We start from the raw sequence: 17,422 nt of genomic DNA, 5'->3' as shown, positions 1-17,422 counted from the left end.
ACTACCGACCTTCCACAGCCTGCAGTTCAGCGTCTTAGTTTAGTGTTCTCTTAACCACTAATTCCTTTTCTAACATCCGGAGGTGGTGGGCTCTCCTCCTTTGAAGGTTTGCAAATAGAGGCTAGATGGCCATCTGACAGCAGTGCAGATTCTGTGAACTTAGGCAGATCATGAGAGGGAGGGCAGGAAGGGTTGCATCAGTGCTTAATTCTCATGGTCCTTTCTTACAAGACCAGGAAAATGCTGATCGCCACTTTGGGGTCAGGAAGCAATTTTTCCCCAGGCTAGTTTGGCTGGAGATCTTTGGAGGTTTTTTGTCCTCTTCTGGGCATGGAACAGCAGTCACTGGGTGCGTGCGTGTGGAGGGGGGGAGGTAATTGTGAATTTCCTGCATTGATCAGGGGGTTGGACTACATGACCCTGGAGGTCCCTTCCAACTCTTAGATTCTATGCTCTCCCTGAACATTTCTTTCTTGCACATTCACTAGGCAGACAGAGTATTGGATTCGGAATAAGAAAGCTCAGATTCAAACTGCCCAACTTCTCTGGGTCATTCGCAGCCCAGCCCACTTTGCAAGGGTGTTGTGAGGATAATGTAGCAGAAAAGAGAACCATGCCCACCGCCCTGAACTCCTTAAAGAAAAGGTAGGAAAAAAAAATCAATAGGAAGTGTTTTGGGAAGGGAAATAGCCATGCATCCACGTGCCAAATCTATTATATCATCTCGTATTTTGTTGCTAAGCGAAGGTATGCCTGATTGTAGCATTGTGAAAAATCGGGTAAAAAGAAGCAAATTAATTAGGCCCTAAGGAATACGCAAGTGCTCTTTCACTTCCCCTTTTCACGCATCACTTAATAACAATTACAGCGATGAAGACAGGGTGTGAAAGTATTTTTTTGCCAGGTCCTCTGGGGAGCTGCAAAATTAACTTCTCTTAAGGGTTATTGGAGAGGTGACATGCCGCTGCTGCTAGAGTTGCCAGTCTTCAGGTAGAGCCTGGAGATCTCTGAGAATTACAACTGCTCTCCAGATGACAGGGATGGGTTCCCCTGAAGGTTTGGAGGGTGGACTCTATGGCGTCAGGGCACTACTGAGCTCCCTCCCCCACCACAAAATTTACCACCATAAAAAAGCTTCTCTTTTTGTTAACTCTTGCATTTACCTGCTAATTTGCTGCTAGCCTGTTACTGGCCACCTGCTCCAATTTCAGCTCTGCATAGGCATCTTGGCTCTAAGTGGCCCCTCCTAACAGCTTCACCTACCCTCTTTTTTCCTGCAAATAACCCTTGAGGAATTTTTATTCCATTTGTTTGAAGAAGTGTGCTTTGCACATGAAAGCTTACACTTTGAATAAAACTTTGTTGGTCTTTTTTTTAAGCTTTCATTTTTTTATCATTTTCAATACAATAAAAAAATAAACATTTGCATAAAATGGAACAGATATTCGGAACTTTGTTGGTCTTAAAGATGCCACTGGACTCAACTTTAGTTCTGCTGCTTCAGACCAACACAGTTACCCACCTGAACCCACCCATGGTTACCTAGGGGAAATCATACTGGGAATTCTTATGGGATAGGTAGATGTAAAAAAATAACCATGACACCAGTTCCGTTCAAGTGTTTTTCTGAACACATGAACAACCTGCCTGTTTGAAATAAAGAGCCAAAGATCGTTATATCCAGGGCTATTTTTGGGCAGGAACGCACAGGGAACGGAGTTCCGGCTGGCTCCCAAGTTGGCCACACCCAGCAGGAACTCATTAGCATAACAGGCCACACCCAACAGCAGAAACTCATTAGGATTGGCTACATTAGGGGTGTGTGGCCTAACATGCAAAGGAGTTCCTGCTACAAAAAAGCCCTGGGTTTTGACAACAAACAAGGTAAATAGAATAAGAAGCAAAAGGTGGGTGTGGCTGGATGACCACACTTCTGGTAACATGGGGGTGCGGCCTAATGGGCTAATGAGCTGTGCTGTCAAGGGTGTGGCCTAATAGGCTAATGAGTTCCTGCTGTTGGGTGTGGCCTATTATGCTAATGAGTTCCTGCTGGGCTTTTTCTACAAAAAGAGCCCTGGCTATCAATAGCCAGAATCTGGTTGTCTATGTGCCACCTACACTTCTTACATGCTTAGCTACCCCTGTCTTCTAACAATCATATTAAAATGTGTATTTTACATAGGGTTGCCGGCTCCAAGTTGGGAAATACCTGGATATTTTGGGGGTGGAGCCTGAGGAGGGTGGGGTTTGGGAAGGGGAGGGACCTCAGCAGGATTCAGTGCCATACCTTCACAAAGTTGTTGTTGTGAGGATTAAGTGGAAGAGCTGAGAACAAAGTGGAAAGCCACTTTCATTCTCCGATCAGGGAGAAAATAAATAAAAATAAAAATAAATGAATAAAATAAACAAAAAGAATAAGAGTAGGTTTTTATAGCCGACTGTTCTCTACCTTAAGGCATCTCCAAGTGCCTTACCATCAGTTTCCCCTCCTTCTCCCCACAACAGGCACCTTGTGAGGCAGGTGGGCCTGAGAGAGTCCTGAGAGAACGGTGACTGGCCCAAGGTCACCCAGCAAGTTTCGTGTGGAGGAATCGGGAATCAAACCTGGTTCTCCGGACTAGAATCTGCCTTTATTGACCATTATACCACACTGGCTCTCAGCGACTTAATCAGATGAAAGGAATAAAAGGATTAATATGCATAAATTATATTGCATGTGTATACACACATGCCAGGTCTGCTGCAGAGAGGATACCAGTCCTCCCACAAAGAATGAGATTCTTTATATATATCTTTACGACTTAAATTAGCAAATCTAGCCACAGACGTCTTCAGCTGCTTCTGCACTGTGCTCAGAGAGGCAACAGTAGTCGATTGGCTCCATGCAAAGACTGGGTCTCCCCACAACAGACACCTTGAGGGGCAGGAGGGACTGAGAGAGTTCTGAGAGAACTGAGACTGGCCCAAGGTCACCCAGCAGGCTGGAGTGCTAGTCTGATCCAGCAGAGTTCTTCTTTCATTCCCCGCTTTTCTCTACCCTAATGAGTCTCAAAGTGGCTGACAATTGCCTTCCCTTGCTCTCCCCACAACAAGCACCTTGTGAGGGAGGTGGGGTTGAGAGAGTTCTGAGAGAACAGTGACTGGCACAAGGTCACCCAGCAGGCCTCGTGCGGAGGAGGAGGAGTGGCGAATCAAACCCGGTACTCCAGATTGCTCCTCTTAATCACTACACCACGCTGACTCTCAAAGTGGTTACAACATCGCTCCTCCCTCCTCCATTTTATCCTCACAACAATAACTTTTGTGAGTTAGGTTTGGTTGACAGAGAGTGTGACTGGCCAAAGGTCACCCAGCAAGCTTCTATGGCGGAGTAGCCATTTGAACCTGAGCCCCCCTGATTGAAGTCTTTGTGTTTTTTCCCCTACTATGGAAATCTGTCAGATAGAGACGGATTTGCCTCAGGCACCATCTGGCAGTCTAGATAACAAACAGGTGGAGCAAAGGGATTTTGTTGCAGGGGGAAAAAGAAATCTGGAAAAACCTGCACATCTTCCCGTTGCCATCTCGTTTTGCTGTGTGATCGGATTGTGGCACCGGTCTGTCTTCTCGGTTCTCACGATGAGGAAAGAAACACAAATGGAAATTAATCAGGTCAAAACCCTCACATCTAATATGCAAGCGCTCTAAGCTGCTTGCTGATATGGTTCCTAGACATCGTGCAGTTATCTTCTCATATGCAAAGTTCTTTACAATCCTCATTTAATTTGTCCTTGGGACAATTCTGTCAGAGAAGCAGCTATCCACTGACAGTAAAAGCTCGGTTTAGCTGAGTCTCTGGCTGTTTCCACATATAGGGTTGCCAACCTCCAGGTGATATCTGGAGACCTTCTGCTATTAGCATTCATCTCCGGGGGGGGGAGAGGGAGAGAGAGAGGGAGGGAGGTTCCCCTGGAGAAAATGGCTCCTTCGGAGGGTGCACTCTGTGGCATTATAGACTGCTGAGGTCTCCCCCCCTCCCCAAACCCTGCCCTCCCGAGGCTCCACCCCCCAAATCTCCAAGTATTTCTCAACCCAGAGCTGAATGCTCCCTCTAAGTTGCAGAGTCTCGTGAGCAAAAATTCTACTTTGTGAGCTACTGGCATTAGAGTTGTGAGCGAGCGATTTGGCTACTGAGAGCCACTTTGGTGTAGTGGTTAAGTGTGTGAATTCTAATCTGGGAGAACCAGGTTTGATTCCCCACTCCTCCACTTGCACCTGCTGGATAACCTTGGGCAAGCCACAGTTCTGACAAGAGCTGTCCTTGAAAGAGCAGTTTCTGTCAGAGCTCTCTCAGCCCCACCCACCTCACGGGGTGTCTGTTGTGGGGAGGGGAAGGGAAAGGTATTTGTGAGCCGCTCTGAGACTCAGAGTGAAGGGCGGGGGCATAAATCCAATCTGTTCTTCTTCTACTGCGTAAATTAGTTCGCTCTGGAGCCATCCTTCCTGAGCTAAGACAAAAATGTGTGAGTCAGAAGCTAAAAAACGGTGAGCTAGCTCACACTGACTCAGCTCACTTCACCAGGTCCGTTCACCTGTACATCCATAGTAGTTACGGACACGTACAGTCCATGCATCTGAAGGAAGTGAGCTCTGAGTCTTGAAAGCTTATGCCTGCATAAAGGGAGCAGTCCTTAAGTTGGTCTGCTTAGAATCAATGAGGCTAACTTTTGTTTCCCAGCTTCCAGGTGGGGCCTGGAGCTCTCCCAGAATTACAACCAATCTCCAGACCACATGGATCAGTTCCCCTGGCGAAAACGGCCGTTTAAGAGGGCACGCTCTATGGTACACCGAAGATTCTAAGTGAACTCCGCCCCCAAATCTACGGATCTTGCTCCCAAATTTTACAGACCAGAGTTGACAACTGTAGCTTACTCTTACAAAAAGATTGGTATTGGAAATGTTGTCAGATTTAAGGCACCACTGCAATTTTAAGGCACTACTGGATTCATGATTGCTTTTCCAGCTACGAACAAGCTGTGTAGTCCTAAAAAGGAGTTGCACCCTGTTAAACTTAATTCAATGGAAGGGTGTAACTCTGCTCAGGGGTCATTTCCTGTGGGAGCGCACAGGAGTGGAGCTCCGACAGTAAGGAGCCCAGGGGGCGGGCTCATGCGACAAGCCCCACCCCCTGCTCCCAGCAGCCCTCAGTTGGGCCACGAGGCGCAAGAAGCAACCAGGTAAGTTGCAGAGCCTCCCCTGGCCTGCCTTCAAGTACAAGCTCTCCTCGAATAAGAGAAAAATGGTCGCCCTACTTCGATTGGATCAAGGAGGATGAAGCCAAGAAGGACAGTCATTGGAAACTTTGGACTTTGTGCCCATGGCTGAAGCAATGATGGAAGAAAAAAAGGGGGGGGCGGACAGAAGCAAGGGGGGGGAAGGAAATATTTGTATAAAGACGAAAACGTTGACTGTAAGACACGTGGTTAAAATAAAAAGCAATTTGTTTTTGTTTTTTTAAAAGTACAAGCTCTCCCTTCTCTGGAAGGACAGATCTGCATGTTCCCCCTCCCCGAAATAGCTAGCAATCCAAAACAGTCCAGTGGCACCTTTAAGACCAAGTTTTATTCAGGTACAAGCTCTTCCTCCTCTGTGAGGACAGATCTGCACTCCCCCCCCCCAAATAGCTAGCAATCCCAAACAGTCCGAGCCTGAGTGGTGGGTGTTGCCTTCTGACACACTTCCGGTGATGTCAGGGGATGTGGCATATGCAAATAAGTTATGCTAATGAGCTCCTGCCCCTCTTTTTCTACGAAATGACCCCTGACTCTACTTAGGATCAAGATAGGTAGTGTTGTTAGTCTGTCTGTAGCACTACAAAAGAGCAAGAGTTCAGTAGCACCTTAAAGACTAACAAGATTTGTGGCAGGGGAGGGGGTCGTTTTAGATACCGCTTGCTGTATCTGAAGAAGCGAGCAGTGACTCACCAGAGCTCCTACCCTGCCACAAACTTTGTTAGTCTTTAAAGTGCTACTGGACTCTTGTGCTCTTTTCTTCTACTACTTAGGATGGCCTTTTAAGACGGCAACCCTCTTGGAATGGCTAGATTCGAATTCAGTAGCACCTCAGGGACCAACAACAAGAGTCTTTCAGGCACATGCTTTCCGAGGATCAAAGCTTCCTTCCAAAGATACCAGTTGGAATGGAGATCTCTGAGCCTTCATATACCAGTCAGAAGGTGGGAAGGGTGTTGTGAAGAAGGAACTCAGGCTGCAAAGGTGCCACGCATATTGTGACCAGCTTGATTAGCTGAGAGGGGAAACGCTCCCCCCCCCCCAAAAAAAATTAGCCTCTGTGGTGAAATAAGAATTCAGCCTTGGGGTGGGGGGTGGATCCATTGTTTTGAACTTGTGAATTAACTCAGCAATCTCCCATTGTGGTTTCCCTTTGGGGAAATTTTTTTTTTGCATCCTCTTGGAATTATCATTTATATGTGATTTCAGTTCTTTCTGACTGGTGTTAAACTGGTATCTGAAGAAGTACGGTTTCTGAGAGGGAGGGCAGGAAGGGTTGCATCAGCACTTACCTCTTGTGGCCCTTTTTGACACACCCAGGGAAATGCATGGACGGCTTCAAAAGGGAATTAGATAAGCATATGGAGCAGAGGTCCATCAGTGGCTATTAGCCACAAGGTATAGCTAGGGGCTCTGGGGCAAGTGATGCTCTGTCTTCTTGGTGCTTGGGGGGGGGGTCAACAGTGGGAGGGCTTCTAATGTCCTGGCCCCACTGCTGGACCTCCTGATGGCACCTGGTATTTCTGGCCACTGTGTGACACAAAGTGTTGGACTGGATGGGCCTTTGGCCTGATCCAACATTGGCATCTCTTATGTTCTTATGTTCACTCTGGGGTCAGGGAGCAATTTTTCTCCAGGACAGTTTGGCTGGAGTTCCTGGAGGTTTGCTGTCATCTTCTGGGCATGGAACAGGGGTCACTGGATGTGTGTTTGTGTGTGTGCGGGAGGTATTTGTGAATTCCCTGCATTGTGGAGGGGGTCGGACTAGATGACCCTGGAAGTCCCTTCCAACTCTATGATTCTATGAAGCCGTGACTCACGGCCACATATTCTGTTAGTCTTTCAGGTGCTACTGGATCCTCGCTCTTTGCTGCTGCTGCTGCTGCTGCAGACAGACTTAACACGGCTCTCCCTGATCATACACGTACAGTGCGTGAAACCAGATTTCAAACTGCAGCGGGTGAGAGGAGCGCTGAGGAAGGGCGAGGGGAAAGGAGAAGGGGGCAGAAGGAAGGACCGCGCTCGCTTCCTTCCCCTCGGCGTTTGCCGCCGCCCCGACCAAGCAAAGCGCCCAAATTCAGGCTCCCCGCCCTTCCCCCACCCCTGCGCAAAGGCCCACAATCCAGGCCCCCCGCCCTTCCCCCACCCCTGCCGAGGGACCTTAGCAACAAGAGGGGCGCCCGCGCCGCCGCGCTTGCGCACTCCCCAACCCGTCCCCCCCCCTCCACACAGCCTCGGCCTGTCGCTCAATCCGAAGGGGGCGGTCTCTTCCGGTTCATGTCGGAGCGGAGGAAGCCGGGCGGCCATCTTGGATCATCCGGGAGCGGCGGCGGCGGTGCTGCTGCTGGCTGAGGGGGGGGAGAGAAGCCCGCCTAGGTCCTCATTCCCACGAGCACAGACGGAGCGAGGCCTCGGGCTCCGTTGGGCCGCCGGAGGGGGCGGGCGGGAGCAGAAGGCCCTGCGTGGCCTCAGCCTGCCCCGCTGCCTAGAGTGCCGGGGGGGGGGACGACCACTGCTGGGAAGAAGGAAGGGGGGGTGGTGTTTCCCAGTATGAGAGCTGCGGCCCGGTGAAGCGGGGCCTGGGAGAGAGGGGAAGCGGGGCTTAAACTGAGGGGCGGAGAAGCCTCCTTGGAGCAGCCCTTGGGACAGGCTCCCGCTGCCTCTCTGCAGGCGGCGAGAGGGAGGGCGTGAGGGGGGCAGCCCTCCCCCCTCAGTTCTCCATATAGCCTCCTAGTTGCCCTTGCTGCGGCGCCCTGCACCCGCCTCCTCCTCGCCCGCAGCCCCGTCTTGCAAGCCGCTGGGCTAGTCGAGTCTCATCCCCCCCTCCTTTCCTCTCATCCCAGCTCCCCTTTTTCTCAGCATTCCCCCCCTCCCCTCTCCCCCTTTTGGCACTTCCGCGAGAAATCCCCTTTCTCTTTAATCCCTCCGCCACACCACCTTCTGAGGCTCTTAATCTCGTCTGTAGGATGATCCCTGAAGATTCCCGGGGGGACACAGTGCCCCGTGGCCAGACTGGAATGTAGATGAGAGAGTAGTGCTGGAGGAGGAAATCACCCAAATTTCCTTCCCCTCACACTCCATGGTTTCTTGATGGTGGCCCTTTGTAACCACTATCATGCAGTAGGATTACCAATTTTTTGTAAATATATATAGTTTTTTGGGGGGAGGGATAGGAAGGGTGTTTAGGATTTTTTTTAAAAAAAACAAACCTATAGCTGGGTTTTTGCCATCACGAAACGGTGCTTCAGCACAAGTGAATGAAAATGTCCACTAGAACTCCGTTGCCCACGGTGAACGAACGTGACACTGAAAATGTAAGTGTATTTTGGGATGGTCCGTTTGTTGGTATGAGTTTTGCAGTGACTGCCTTTTGTCTTCTGGACTTTGTAATAGATATGTAGCTTATGCTAACGCTGTGTTTTGTTGCCCTCTTATCGGGGGTTGATGTGATGTGGCTTTCTTTAATTATAAGCAAAAGTGTTTTATTGTGAAAACTTGTATTGTTATAGAAGATGAGTGTCAGCAGTTGTGATATCTCCAAACCGCGATAATTAAAGTCCCTTCAGATAGAAACTTGACATTGCATGGGATATGCTCTGCCCTACTGTTATGACATGCACTGTTGGGCTGCTGTACATCTGGGAACAGATGTTTCACAGGTTGCTAAGAAAACGTTATCAATAGGGAAGCTGTTACTGAGGCCTCTCTACAATTAGCTTATGTTCATTCAGAAGGGCTAAGGCCCTTGTGTTTTAGTCTCACATCTTCAGAATGCAAATATAAATTAAAACCTCTAGCAGATGTTCATTGGCATAAAATGTGTTCATGACTAAAGGCAGAGTTTCTTAAAACGTAGGGCAGGAATGTAGTTCTGATAAAGAATGGAATTATTTCTCTTAAAGTAATAAACTGAAGCTTTTATTATGGTAGCCACTTATCTGGTGATATGAAAAAGACTTTTCTTCTTCAGGCATTATATTTGAGTATGCCTTTGCTTAGGTGCTAAACAAAACAACATTATTTATATTAAAAAGTGTGATGTGTTTATGTGGCTGTGTTAAGCTGGAAGTGGAAATTGAATGTGTCTGGAACGTGGAGAGGAAAGCTATTGTATTTGCTGAAGTTATGACAGAATTTGCTTGTAACTAATGAAAAGGACTGTTGTGGTATTCTATGAAACTGTAGAAGACACACGTGAGCTTGTATACAACTGAATATGAAACTCTTCTTTCGTGTTGCTGATTTGATTGCCAGTTTCACTATAAACTTTGAGATGTTCCAAGAACTGGGGAAATTCTGTATTTGTGAGTATGACAAAGAAGCTTAGCTGTGCATCTTTGTGGTGCATATCCTCACCCAGTCTGTGCACTGCTACTGATTGAAGATACTTCCAATATGCCTAGATACAGAAGTGGAAAATATGCTCAACGGAACAATTGCTTTATTGTCCCGACTCTGGATTTATTGACATAGTAGATAACACCTTCTCTGTTCTTTTGTTTGCTTTAGTTCTTAATACAGTCTGCAGACTAAAGTCTATGCTCAGCGAAAGTCAATTTAAGTAATTCAATTATAGAATATTTGTGGATTTCAGCCCAAGCCTCAAGCCTCCAAAGTTGCATTTGACCAAAAAGTCTTCAAAGTTGGAACTTCTGTGCTCACTGTCAGCCCTGAAGGCAGCTGAATACTCATTAGGTCTGGTGTCAGTAATTTGGCCACCCACTCTTTTGCTGGCTAGTCCACTCTCATGTATAGTATCACCTATATATCAGCAAACACATCGTTCAGAGGTCTTCTGGAGATTTTCCAGTGTCTTCCAATTTTCAAGCTTTCCTGTTCTGTAGGTACATTGGGGGGGAGGGGTTTTCCAAGTTGAAGCAAGCTTAATATTTGTGGTCAGGCTGAAGTTCATTTTCAGAAACATGTCCGGTTTTGTTTTAAAAATATAAAATTCACATAGTACAGTGTTTGATTATTTTGCTTCTGGTCATGTTGCCTCTTTGATCTTGTCAGAGCTTGTGAGCTAAGCAAAACTGGGCTTGGTTGGTCATGGAGTTTACACACAGGTAGCAATACTGATGTGTTAGAAATGCCATTTCAAGTGAGCCCTGCTCTTGACCACAGAAGTCCTAAATTGAAGAAGGATCCTCAATGCAAGAACAATGTATGTTAATTTTGTCTTAATGATATGTGTGTTAATTTTGTCTTAATGATATTAGTTTGTGTATAGACATACCCACAACTTCTGCTGGCTAAAGAAATGTCCTTTCTTCTTCCTTTCTTCTCACGTTCTAACCCTGCTTACAAACGTGATAATACTTCTGGTGGCAAAGAACTGACCTTGTTTTGCTGGCGATTTTTTCTGAACACAAAACACACACAATTTGAAAATACCCCAGTTGCATTTGGGTTCAAGTGTCATGGGACGGCCTTCAGTGCTTTACACCAGGAAAAAAGTACTAATTTCTGACAATAGGGATATATCTGAGTCATTGCCAAATTTTCCAACTTAATACCGAGTAAGGTCCATTGGCAAAGACAGAAAACGTTTGCAACAGTTTCATATTGGTTTCTTGGGAAACTGCTGATTGGGCATTGTTCTTGTCCTTGCCTGAAGTTTTAAGTATGTTTAGGAGTTTTTAAGGTAAAGACAAATCCTACAAGTCCATGCAGAAACATTTTTGGGGGGAGGAGGATTCCGGAATTATTAGGCACAATGAAAACCCTCTAAAGGCAATTTAAAGTTTACAAACTGAATCATCAAAGGCAGCCTTAAGTACTGAGGAAAAACGTGTCTCCTTCCCTGGCTCTGAACCTCTGGCTTTTTATAGCTACTTCAGTTTGCATGCGTGAGCCTAGCCCATTCCTTTCAGCTTGCATTGTATCTGACCTGCTCTGAGATGGTGCTTGTTTGCGATGCATGTGAGCAGCTTTTCCATTTGAACTCGTTTGTCAGAAGCTGTAGAATAGGCCTCCCTCTTGAAACCCATCACAGGTTATGGGGTTTTGCCTACAAGCAGCAGCTTCCATAGGAAAATCGGCACTTACACAGATTTCACTAATCCTTCCGAAAGTAGATATATGTTTGTTACCTGTAAAGCGTTTCTAAGCCTCTTGTGGTTTAGATATTCTATTAATTGCAAGGAGGGCTGGGAAAAAAAATCATTGTGCCCATCTAGTTCAAATGGTAGTTTATAACGCTTCTCACAGCTGAAAAAAAGTTAACAGTATTTCCATTCAGCTTTGATACTAGAAAATTTCCGACAACTTGTAGTGTTATTTACATCATTAGGGTATTTGTTGTTGGTCTGTCGTCATATTGGCTTAGACTAACTATCTATTTAAGATAATGCTAGACTTGAGTCCAGTAGCACCTTGGAGACCAGCAAGTTTCAGGGTATGAGTTTTCAGGAGTCAAAGAGAGCCAGTTTGGTGTAGTGGTTAAGTGTGTGAACTCTAATTTGGGAGAACCGGGTTTGATTCCCCGCTCCTCCACTTGCACCTCCTGAATGACCTTGGGCAAGCCATAGTTCTGTCAGAGCTGTTCTCTCAAGGACAGTTCTGGAAAGAGCTCTCTCAGCCCCACCTACCTCACAGGGTGTCTGTTGTGGGGAGGGGAAGTGAAAGGAGATTGTAAACCCCTCTGAGACTCCGAGTGAAGGGCGGGGTATAAATCCAGTCTCCTCCTCCAACCTCTTCTTCCTTAATCTGATGAAGGGAGCTTTGACTCTCAGAAGCTTATACCCTAAAACCAGGGCTATTTTTGGGCAGGAACGCACAGGAACGGAGTTCCGGCTGGCTCCCGAGTTGGCCACGCCCAGCAGGAACTCATTAGCATAACAGGCCACACCCAACAGCAGAAACTCATTAGGATTGGCTACATTAGGGGTGTGTGGCCTAACATGCAAAGGAGTTCCTGCTACAAAAAAAGCCCTGGGTTTTGACAACAAACAAGGTAAACAGAATAAGAAGCAAAAGGTGGGTGTGGCTGGATGACCACACTTCTGGTAACATGGGGGTGCGGCCTAATGTGCTAATGAGCTGTGCTGTCAGGGTTGTGGCCTAATATGCTAATGAGTTCCTGCTGTTGGGTGTGGCCTATTATGCTAATGAGTTCCTGCTGGGCTTTTTCTACAAAAAGAGCCCTGCCTAAAACCCTTGCTTGTCTCCAAGGTGCTATTGGACTTCTATGGCAGGACCAACACATCTACCCTCTGAAACCATTGAAGATAATGTTTTCTGTCTTTCTTTATGACTGTGGTAAGGATCCTGCAAGTAATTATACTTGTTTGTCAGCCGCATTTCTTCTGCAGAATGAGTGAAAACAGCAGTCAGAGCTTCCTTGGGCCACTTGAAATTTGGGGCAGCACGACTTTTGTGCTCCAGTCGAGAGATGAGCTTTCGGTATTGCACGAGAAAAATAGCACCTTTTGAGTGTGTTCACTGGCTTTAATACAATGCAATTGCAATACAGTCTGCTTGAGTGGGCCTGTAGGCTTAGTAGCGAGTACTGCTGTTGTACTGTTTGATCAGAGAAGCTGGACTGTGCTGCACTGCCGTTGCCAAGAAGCTAATTTATATGAACCATGTCATGTTTGTGGCAAGTTGACTTTATCCCCCCCCCCCCGCCGCCCGGATTAGGACACTGCTTTAGGGCCTTAGCCATAATTTACCTGCCACTCTGCCATGTAGTGCAACTGGTTTCTATGCTGACACTCCTGGAATAACGAGGGTTGCTCTTCGCATTCCCTTTTCACACAGAGTTGCATGATCACACATGAGATGCATGTCTTTTGTAATGTGAGAATAGCTACACAAGTGTCTCTTTTTCAAGCTAATATATTTAGCAGAGACGTTACATCCAAAATACAGCCACAGACGAGCCCTTCTCACAAGATACAGTAAGGACTGTACATTCCGCAGTTCTTAGCTTTGAATGTCCGTGGTTATTTGAGGTTCTGTGGTATATGCCATTAGGCATAGAGTTTAACCTTTTAGAAGTAACGTACTCCCAAAAGCCCTGCTTTAGTGAGCCTCTGGAGATGAAATCCCTAAATGAACTTCTGGACCAAAAAACCAGTGTCTCAAAAATAGCATCCAGTTGCCTCATGGGATTAAAATCCAAGCAAGGGTTTTCTGTCTCAGACCTTTGAGCACTGGGTATCCTCCTGGCTTTAAACATAGTTGCTAACCATGGCTATAGGAGAATTGGACTTAGTTTGGCAGTTTTATTGATGATTCAGGCGTGACAATGTCTTGTTCTTCATCTGCTATATTTAAACTTCAGTGCTGATGTCAGTAAAAAAAAATGTGTTATGACCAGTGAGCAAAGTCAGTGTTATTTTGGAGGATATATTAATGTGGATACAAGTTTCACCATTTCCTTTGAAACGTATCCTGTCTGAATACATTTGCTTTATAAGGTACCTTTTGTTGCAGGGTTGCATCGGATCTTTTTGGATAATTACATGCTCTGGAGATGGTGCCTTCCTCCCCCCAAAGTCTGGGGCCGTGCCCTTTATTCAGTGACACGCCCCCCCTCCCCCCAGCATCCAGATACTTGGGGTGGGTCTTTAAAACAGCAGGACTCCAGTGGCAGCCCGCAGCCCTCTATGACTAATAGTAACTAATTCATACTTACTCCAAACGGCAAGGCAGTGTGGCAGTACAGCCGTAACCTAGACCATTGACTGCTGTTTTCGATGGCCCTACATGTTGAAATAATGAATTTCAGCACCGTAATATAGCAGTCCCTTTAAGGCTGCTTGGCGTCTTTTTGCTGCCAGGGTTTAACAAGCTGTTCCCATTTCTGGCTCCTTGGCATGATGATGCCCAGCTTTGTAACTCTTCCCTGTCTGCAGGTTGGCTGTGGAAAGGATTCTATATTTGGAGTACGTGTGCTTGTCTTTGACCTACACGATTAGAGTTGCACGAGGAATACAGCCGCAGTGACACAGGAAAACATTATGCGAATAAGAGAGCCCTTGAACACAAATGCTCGACAGTTCAGTGGATCACATACTTGGCCCTTGGCAAACTGTTTTTCAAATAGTTGCTGAAGGTACTATTGTCCTAGAGTTGTGTCCTTTTATTTGTAGTGCTGTAATCTTTCTCTCCCCCCCCCCCCTCGCCTTTAAAGGTTTGATTTGTTAGGCAGTGATGGTGAGCACAGGAAAAAATTGGGGCATGTGGCAAAATGATCGCGCTATTTGTAGTAAAGATTATATTTGCTCTGCCAGTTATCTCTTAAACTTATTGTTTGGCAAGTATGACCTGGTTAAATTGGCAAGTCGTTTTAACCATCTTAAGGAGCTATATAATTGGGCAGGAGAAAGAGCACAGAGATTATATTTGCACAATAAACTCTGTTGGCTGTTGCCATTGCAGTTGCAGCATGACTTCTGGTTACAAGCACCTGGCTGATTATCTGGCAATATTGTAATCTAGTTCTTAAACAAATTGTTTTCTTTTCACATTGAGGTGAAGTGCCCAAGGTGTGCATCTAATATGTTCCCATGACTCTATTTTTAGTGGCTGTTCTGTTTACAAAGAGGCATTTGTCCCCATCTTCAGACTAGAACTGCTTATGAGAGACTGTGTACATAATGAGATTTTTTAGAAGAAAGAGGTAATGTCGTGTATGCAAAATGGCAAAGGATGCGTACACCAATGCTCCCTCTAAGCTGTGGAGTCTTGTGAGCAAAAATTCTACTTTGTGAGCTACTGGCATTAAAGTTGTGAGTGAGCGATTTGGCTACTGCATAAATTAGTTTGCTCTGGAGCCCTCCTTCCTGAGCTATGGCAAAAACCTGTGAGCTGGTGGCTAAATAACTGTGAACTAGCTCACACTAACTCAGCTTAGAGGGAAAACTGGTGTACACCCCAAGTTAGTAAAAGTGTTCACAGAGATCATGATTGTGGTGGAAAAGACACATTGCCCTTGAGATTTAAAGAGTGTGTGTATACGTCCGTATGTGTACACACACACAGATTCCACAGATTTGTTTTGGAGCTTATATCAATCTTAACCAATAGAAAAGATCAGAAAAATATCAAATAGGGCAAAGTATGCCCCCAGAGCCCGCAAAAGGCCAGAAGTTCCCTACCATGGCAAAATCCTGTTTCAACTAATGATGTTCAGTAAACTGGAATCAAAGTCACAGAACTCCCAAGGCGAGTCCAGAGTAGAAACGTGAATTAGAATGCTGACTTGTTCGGAGAGTCTGGGTAGGGTGGAGTGGAGAGAAGAGGGTATTGAAACTGGCTTCCAGCCAAGATCCAATTGTAAGCATAGCCTGGAGGAAGTCTTGGGGTGGGGCACAAAGGAGCGGTCAGTGGGAAAGTGCTCTATACGATCCATTACCAGGTGCCCAGCCCTGAAGCACAGGTGGTTATTGTAGAGGGCAAGACTCGGTTTCAGTAAAAAAAAAAAAAGAGAGAGAAGATGTTTGGTGTATCCTTCTCACCAGCTAATGATTAGATTCTGCTGACCCATTAAAACTAGCCAAGCCTTGCATATTCCCATGGAATGGAAGCTCCCTTAGAAATGTAGGAAGTAGTCCTATCACAACACGTCAGTTTTGTTGTTCTGTAGGTGACCCCTTACCAACAAATCTTGCTGGGCGGATTCCAGCTAGTTGTTTTAACTGCAGCCCAGGCGATGAGTACTGTTAATTTCTCACTCTGAAACCTGGATTGGCTGAGCTACTCTGATGTCACAGAAGCTTTGAAAACTAGTATCGTTCCATAATAACAGTTGATATAGTTTAGTAATTTGCATAAGTTACATTTTGTTCAAAGTAAAGTCAAGCGCTCCTGTGAATCCATTCCCCCAGCACAAGGTTGGAAGAAGCGTTTTCTGCTTATGCCCAAGGAGAGTTCCACCGCCAACAGAACAGTTTTATTTATTTAAAATGCTTTTATTCCACCTTTCCCCAATGGATTGATCCGAAGGCATGTTAAAATAGTTGTTAGAACTCCATAATTAAGTTACAGAAACACTGCACCTCCCCCAAAGAATAATCTACACACAGTACTAATAAAAAACCACTATAGTCAAAGGAGTATCCAGGTAGTAAGACCTTAGAGACAGATTGCTCTGTGAGGCAGAGTATAAAAGCAGGGGACTGCCCTCACTCGGTGGCTGAATATTGGAATTGGGCAAGCCCCAAGCTGCTGCTAAAGTGACAATGCTAATCCTAATGTAGTGCACCGCAAATTGTAATGGCTTGAAGGCCCACGGCAGCCGGTGCAGTCCAAAACAATGCAAAAAGAATTGGACCTGAGTAAGGGGATTCTGGTCTTGATACATCAGCAAGGAGCCCTGCCCGTTTGGGCAAATGGCATGGATAGCCTTGATTGCCTAGCCCAGGTATAGTCCAGGTAATGGTGCAGCAAACAACTGCAGTGGACTTCCCTGATCAAGCTGGTCAGCTTTGGCTCCCCGAATTCAGAGGACTGGTCTGATGTCAACAAACTGCGCATCACTGTGGAATAGACCTGGATGTGTCTGAACAGGAGGCAGCCAACCACCTGAGCGCCCCAAAGAAAGCTGGGCAAAAGGCAGCTTTGAAAAGCTTTGCTTCATACTTAGAATGGAGAACCCTACTTCGTGAGGGAGACCAGATAGAAGTTTACAAGTTAGAGGACTCCTGTGATGGGGCCCGCTGGACACCTTTGCAGCATCAGCCTTCAAGGGCCTGTCTGGTCCTTTGAGAAGCCCAGCATGGCCAGTCATCCCTTGTAAAAGGTCAGGCAGAGACCAAAGGGAATCCCCCTGCGCTCCATTTTGCAGCTGATAAAGGAGGATGGCGCCCTGGACGGCAACCCATGAGAGTCAGTCTGAGGCGTAACCCGGGGCTTGATGAACTTCGTGGCGCCTGGAAATCTCATTGTGGCACCTAGTATTTTCATCAGTCATTTGCTGTAGGCGCCTCTTGGTGATTCTCAGAAGCACAAAGCTTATTCAGGTGAGGGATAGGGGTTAGCTTTTTGTTGTGATGACAACCAGAGTCACCCCGTATTTATTTGTGTACTAGAACACTTTCGTTCTGGCTTTATTTTTTTAAAAAAGTCAAGCAACTGTAAAGAGTTGGGATTTGGTTCTGTGTTAGCAGTAATTAGAAAGTATGGTCATTAAAACAGAAATCCCC

General features: G+C 46.2%; 1 protein-coding gene across 2 annotated transcripts in view; it reads left to right on the top strand.

Annotated features, from left to right (window-relative positions):
* Nucleotides 1–7,788: 7,788 nt before the first annotated feature.
* MARK3 (MAP/microtubule affinity-regulating kinase 3) overlaps nucleotides 7,789–17,422 on the top strand; it is a 101,518-nt gene continuing 91,884 nt past the window's right edge. For both annotated transcript variants that reach the window (XM_015417810.1, XM_015417811.1), the window contains exon 1: nucleotides 7,789–8,584. The gene's annotated coding sequence lies outside the window, so the exon portion shown is untranslated. The remainder of the gene's footprint in view (nucleotides 8,585–17,422) is intronic.

Source organism: Gekko japonicus, unplaced genomic scaffold (assembly GCF_001447785.1).
Source record: "Gekko japonicus isolate JY-2015 unplaced genomic scaffold, Gekko_japonicus_V1.1 scaffold270, whole genome shotgun sequence".
Classification (NCBI taxonomy): domain Eukaryota; kingdom Metazoa; phylum Chordata; class Lepidosauria; order Squamata; family Gekkonidae; genus Gekko; species Gekko japonicus.
Note: the sequence above shows the minus strand (reverse complement) of the source record. Positions and strands in the feature narration are given on the sequence as shown.